Below are 6,598 nucleotides of genomic sequence, written 5' to 3' on the forward strand. Positions count from 1 at the left end.
ATTTTACCTAAGTTTTGATGTTTCTGGAAGTTTGAAAATATAGCCACAATCTCTTTGACATATCCATCTCAAGCGGTCGGAGCTCTGGCCCCTCCCTGTGAGGAGGGTGGTTGGTGACTGCTTCCACCATGAGGGGAGGGTACAGTGAGCTAAGTGACCGGCAGCTAGGTCATGAAAGGCCATCCAGCTTCCACAGTGAGCACTAGAATGAACGCTTGTTTTTGGTGCCGGGAGCTGCCACGCAAGACGTCCAGGTGCATGACAGCACCGTGATGAAGCCTCACGGAGGTGCTCTGCTCTGCCACCCCAGTCCCCACATCATCCCAGCAGAAATGCCAGCGACCTGAGGGAAGAAGCCTCTAGATCAGGGGTTGGCCCACATTTTCTGTAGGGTCCAGATCGTGGGGCTTCAGGGCCTATGAGCTCGGTCACAACTACTCAACTCTGCTGTCACAGCACAGAAGCAGCTATTGATGACATGCACAGGAATCGCTGTGTCCCAGTCACACCTATTTGCACAGACAGGTGACAGACCCGTAGGCTGTAGGTAGCTCACTCATTTTAGATGATTCTAGTCCCTGGCCATTTGAGCCTGAGATGCCAGCAGAGAGGGAAGAGCAAAGACAAGCCATTGCCCGTGAGCCCTGGGCACATCTCTGACCCACAGAATCCATCAAGGTTTGATGGTGTTTTGCCCTCACTATGTCTGGGGTGGTTTCACAGCAATGGATATCAGCCCAGTTTTATACAAGGCAGGCTTCATCCAGAAAGTAAGATTTGAGCAAAGAATTGAAGGAGAAGAGTTAACAAGAGGGTGTGGGTCTGGGGGAAAAGCACTCCAGGCAGAGGGACAATTGGTGCAGAGCCCTGAGGTGGAGAGCTGGCCCGGTGCACACTAGCAATGGGGAGGGAACTGTAGAGCGGGCTCTGCTGAAGAGCCTGGGGACCCAGCCCCTCTCCGCACAGACTGTAGGCCAGGCTTGACTGCAGGCTTCCCCACCACTGCGCAGACTGCCCGGGATTCCAGGGAGATGTGCCTGGTGAGCAGCTGTAGGGAGGGGCCTTCATGTCCCTGTCCTGTGGGAGATGCTGCAAAGCTGTTTTTCCTCCTGCTCCATGTTTCAGTTGGGCACAGGTCTGTCTCCTTCCCTCCATGCCTCCTCCTCACCCCCAAGGACACAGCTGCAGGCTCAGTGCAGGTAAAACTGCTTGTAGTCTCGAATAGGCTGCTCAGCAGCAGCAGACCCCTTGCTAGCGTCTGTTCATCTGGCCTCGTGGTCTGGTGTCTTCCTGTGGGAAGGGGACAAAGGAGCTGACTCCAGGCTGATTTTGCCTTTGCTGTCAGTGTAGAGATTGAGTGCATTCGGGCTGGGTGTCTCCTTACAGTCACCTCGACCTGAAGAGGCCAGGCAGCCTGGGGTCAAAGACTGCTTGACAAGAAATTAGCATAAATGAAAGTGGAGTGAGGAGGTGAGGTCAGAGAGAACGAAAGAGGAATGACATGATGTGGCTCATGTTGTCCAACTATTACTTTAAAATGCATTTCTCCAGAAATGTTTCCTTAAGAAAATATGCATAGGAGTGCCCATTATTGTTGCGATTCAGTATATGTGGCTTATCTTTTTTTAAAATCCTCACCCGAGGATATATTTTTATTGATTTTAGAGTGAGGGGAAGGAAGAGAGAGAAAAACATCAAGGTGAGACCGAAACATGGACCCATTGCCTACCACATGCATCCCTGGGCCATACCCGCAAATTGGGCACCTGCCCTTACAGGGAATAGAAACCCGACCCTTCTTGTAGGGCAGATGATCTAACCAACTGAGCCACAGGGGCCAGGGCGTGGCTTAGATTTCTTGATTAACTTTCCTGCTGCCCCCTTGGCCCAGGATCTCCTCTCTGCACTCCTGCTCTGTGCTTATTTTTAGGGTTCATCCCTCTACCAGTGTCCCCGCTGTGCTTGCCCTTGGGGTGCAGAGGGTGCTCACTCCTTCATGCTGCGTGTTGTGGTGTGAAAGAACGAGAGAACGAGAGACCACCAGAGTCAAATTAAAGCCAAATAAAGAGCCAAGCTGACCGATGACTGATCGCTAGTTCTTGGAGATCAGGCCCAACTTCCAGCTCATTTTTTATTTTATAGGGGCTTTGTTACAAACCTCTGCAGCTGGCATTTCTTGTTGGCCTTGGGGAAGAGCAAGCAAGGACAGAAGCGGAGGCAGTCAGCGATAAGCAGGCGGGAAGGGAGGTGGGAGGGAGCTGAGGTGAAAGGGAACTGGGTGAACTGGGTCAGCACACATCTATCCTGCTGTTCATTCTATTAGCTAAGTTCTAGAAACTAACAAATTTGCTTAGAGGACAAATTTATTTAGAGGAGCACCAGGCCAGCTGGTACTTTCTCAGGTTGCCTCTGGAAGCTCCATAGTTGGCCTTTTGTTTATGGAATCAGGACAAAGTGACAGGAGCAGGCCAGTACAATGGTAGCATTACTTACAATAGCCAAGGTGTGGAAGTACCTAGGTGTCTATCAAAGATGAATGGATGAAGAAGATGGGTACATATATACAATGGGATATTAATCAACCATAAAAAAGAATGAAATATTGCCATTTGCAACAACATGGGTGGATCTAGATGGTATTAAGCTCAGTGACATAAGTCAGGCAGAGAAAGACAAATACTATATGGTTTCGCTTATGTGTGGAATCTAAAGACAATACAAAGCAAAACAAAAACAGACTCATAGAATCAGAGACCAGAGAAATGGTTACCAGAAGGGAGGGACTGGAGCCTGGGTGAATAAGGAAAAGGAAAATATAGTCAGTAATATTGTGATAAGTTAGCATGGTGACAGATGATTCTAAGATTAGTGGGATGGTCACATTGTAAGTATAAAATTGTCAAATCACTATATTGTACACCTGAAACTAATATAGCCAATATAATATTGCATATCAACCACACTTATATAAAAAGTAAGTTAATCAAAGAGAAATTTCTGACCGTGGGGTGTGGCTCAGTGGTTGAGCGTCGGCCCATGCACCAAGATGTCACAGGTTCGATTCCCAGTCAGAGCACATGCCCAGGTTGTGAGCCTGATCCCCAGTGAAGAGCATGCAGGAGGTGGCCAATCGATGTTCTCTCTCATCTATGTTTCTATCTCTTTCCCTCTCTCCCTCTCTCTCTAAAATCAATAAAGAAAAATAATTTTTTTTAAAAAAGTTACTCAGATTCCTCAGGTTTTCTAGAAAATTAAACCTAATAATTAAAATGCTAAAATAAAAAAACATATTTATAAACATTAATAACAAGTGATAGGCACTGAAAAAGCATCTAATCAAAAATGCAATAGCCACCCTGGCCAGTTTGGCTCAGCAGTTGGAGCACTGGCCCTTGGACCAAAGGGTTACGGGTTTGATCCCTGACCCAGTTGGGCTCATGTGGGAAGCAAGCAATCAATGTGTCTTTCTCCCATCAATATGTCTATATCTCCCTCCCTCCATTCCACTCTCTCTAAAAATCAAAGAAGAAATATTTTTCATTGAAGATTAATATAAAATTTTGGCAGAGGGCCTGTCCCAGAGTCAGTGCAGTTGTCATTAAGCAGGAACAGCCGGACAAACGCAATGAGACAGGAAACAGCCTGAGGTGTGCAGGGACTGTCCCAGCTGAGTGTCACCCTGGCCAAGCAGTAGCATGCCCTGCAGCTGAAGAGGACGTGCTGGGGGTGGGCCATCCATGCCTTGTTGAAGAGCTTGGAATATGTTCCGTAGACAGTGAAATACCATTGAATGTTTTCTATTTTTAATTTTTATTGTTTTTAAACAAACCATGTGCATTATTGTAGTAATATTACAGTAAAAATTAGCCAAAAATAATTACCTGTATTTAAATTTGAAACGTTGAGCTCTACTAAATAATGTATTTTCAGAATAAATTCTATTGTTTTGAAAATTGTTATTTTATTTTTTTTCTTTTATACTCACCCGAGGACATTTTTCTATTTTTTGTTCAGATAGAGGGGAAGGGAGAGAGAGAGAGAAACATTGATGTGAAAGGGACACATCGAGTGGCTGCCACCCGCACGACCCAGCTAGGGCCGGGGACAAACTGCAACCGAGGTACGCGCCCTTAACGGGAACCGAACCCGGGTCTCTCAGGACCGCAGGCCGACGCTCACCACTGAGCAAAACCGGCCAGGGCTGAAAATTATTTTTTACCTAACATCTATGTTAGTCCATATTGAGCTATATTAGTACTTAATGTCTGTGCAGTATTTCCGTGTGCAATTTAGTAAATAATTAGAATTCATTGAGCACACTTCCCATTATTTAATATTTACCTGCTTACAGTTTTTCCCCACTGTTTTTAACTGCCAGTAAATGTCTTCCTTTTCTTACCTGCTTGTTTGCTTAGGGGAAACTGACGAAATGGACTTGCTGAGCCAATTGTACTGGTTCACCTTCCAGCAGAGAAGGGTTGTTCTGTCTCTTAGGTCATCCCGGAAACAGCCCCCTGGAAGTTCCTTCCACATCCCCACAGCACTCAGAAATGTGAGCAGTCTCTTGTGAGCTGGCTCCCCGCTGATAAGAAGCTAACTGCTCTGTCTCTTTCTCTCACTCTCAGGCTGCTCTAATTTAACTTAGTATGTACCGTATGTGTCTTATATCCTATAGAACGCTTATTTGTTTCATTTCTTTTGTGTCCCTTCATTAGAATGTGAGTTGCACGAGTGCAAAGGCATTTGTCTATTTTGTTCACCAGTGCCCTAGAACAGTGTTTGGAATTTAGAAGCAATTCAATAAATATTTATTGTATGAATAAATGAAATAATTACATAGGGTTTCTTTGCAGGAAAAACACATAAAGTTTTCCAACATTAGTATCTATAATAATTTCTATATCTATAACAGTATCATAACAATTTCTCCAGTTTGCTGCCTTCATGGGAAATTTTCCTCAACCCAAAAATTGAAGGAGAGGAGAGAACTTATGACCCCTCAGGTCAGAAACCTCCTCCCCACAAGGACCTGCCGTGGGGCACTCTGAGCATCAGGGTTTCTAAGGCTGTGGATAAGTGGGTACAGCATGTGGTTCATAACTGTGAAAACCCCAACCCCTTTATCCTTGTCTGAAGCCCCCTCTGAACCCAGATGCATGTAGGTGAAGACACCGGTTCCACAGAAGAGGCAAACCACAGTGAGACGGCAGCCACATGTAGAGAAGTGTGGGAGACTGTTTGCATGGCATCCATTTTGATAAAATCTGCTCTGCCATCTCCTGCCCCAAGGCAGGATATCTCTGTATACAATGTTTCTGCATTCCTTTAAGTAACCATTTTCTCAGCCAGTTATGCTCTGTTTATCTTTTTGTTCCACCCGAGATATTTATGTGATATTTACCTGAAATTGCTTCTGGGTGGTCACCACAAACATCGCTTGGCAACAAATGTTCTTGTTTTTCTGCTTCTTGCCCTATATATACTGTGGATCTCCCCAGAATAAACGAGACTTGATCAGAGCCCTGTCTTGTCTCCATTTCTCGTGTCTCTTGTCCCTCCTCATCCTCACTCCCCCTCTAGAGTCCTCGTTGCTCGACCTGCGGGACAGGTCAGAGAAGGCTCTCCTCCTGCCCTTCGCTGAGCGGATCTGTAGCCCTGCAGCGGCCACACAGATGTAGGAGGGGATGGTGAGAACCACAGGTGCACCTGCCGTTAGCACACCCATAGCAGAGAGCAGCAGTGCATCGAGTTGGGTGCTGGAGCAAGAGAGCTGGGAGAGCTGTGGGAGGTCACAGTAGACGTGACTGTGACCTCATTCGGGCCACAGAAGTTGAGTGTAGTTAGGGCGATAGTGTGGGTCATGCATTGGTGAGGGAACAGGCCCAGGACACAGCCACCACTATCTACTGGTCCATCTGGCTCATTCAGATGCTGCAGGTGAGGGGCCGGCAGATGGCCAGGGACCAGTCATAGGCCATGGCTGTCCACAGGAAGCAGTCCCTCCCAACCAGAATGTACAAGAAGAGTTGGGAGAGGCAGGCATCACAGGAAATTGTACGCTTGTGGGACAGCAGATGACCCAGTATTGCAGGGACAGTGACAGTGACACATCCAACATCCAGAACTGATAGGTTCCCCAGGAAGAAGTACATCAGGTGTGGAGTTTGCGCTCCACCAGGATGGCGGCCAGGATGCTGAGGTTGCCCCCGACTGTGACCAGGTAGGCAAACAGGAAGAGCACGGAGACAAGTGGCCACAGATCTGGTGTCTCCACCAGGTCCAGCAGGACGACCTCAGTGATGATTGTACCATTGGCCCCAGATTTTTGCTGCATCAGTTCCTGCAGGGAGACATCCAAGGGGATAATCACTCCTCTCAACATATTTATTGAAAAAGAAAAAAAATAGACTCTTTTCTATGTGCCCAACCCTTTACTAAGTCCCCTCCATCCCAGAAAGGACTTTCCCACTCCCGAGGACACACCACACTTGTTAACTCTCACTGCATTTATGTCAGTAGCATTTTTTATTTTCAGATAGAGGGACAGGTGACATGACCACTCTGGACCTCCCTTCTTAACTTAGCTGAAAGAATCTCT

At 46.7% G+C, this 6,598-nt stretch overlaps 1 pseudogene; it reads right to left on the bottom strand.

The window, feature by feature from the left end:
- Positions 1–4,999: 4,999 nt before the first annotated feature.
- Positions 5,000–6,346, bottom strand: LOC118630959 (annotated as a pseudogene).
- Positions 6,347–6,598: the final 252 nt, after the last annotated feature.

This window comes from Molossus molossus, unplaced genomic scaffold (genome assembly GCF_014108415.1).
Source record: "Molossus molossus isolate mMolMol1 unplaced genomic scaffold, mMolMol1.p scaffold_m16_p_15, whole genome shotgun sequence".
In the NCBI taxonomy this organism is placed as follows: Eukaryota; Metazoa; Chordata; class Mammalia; order Chiroptera; family Molossidae; genus Molossus; species Molossus molossus.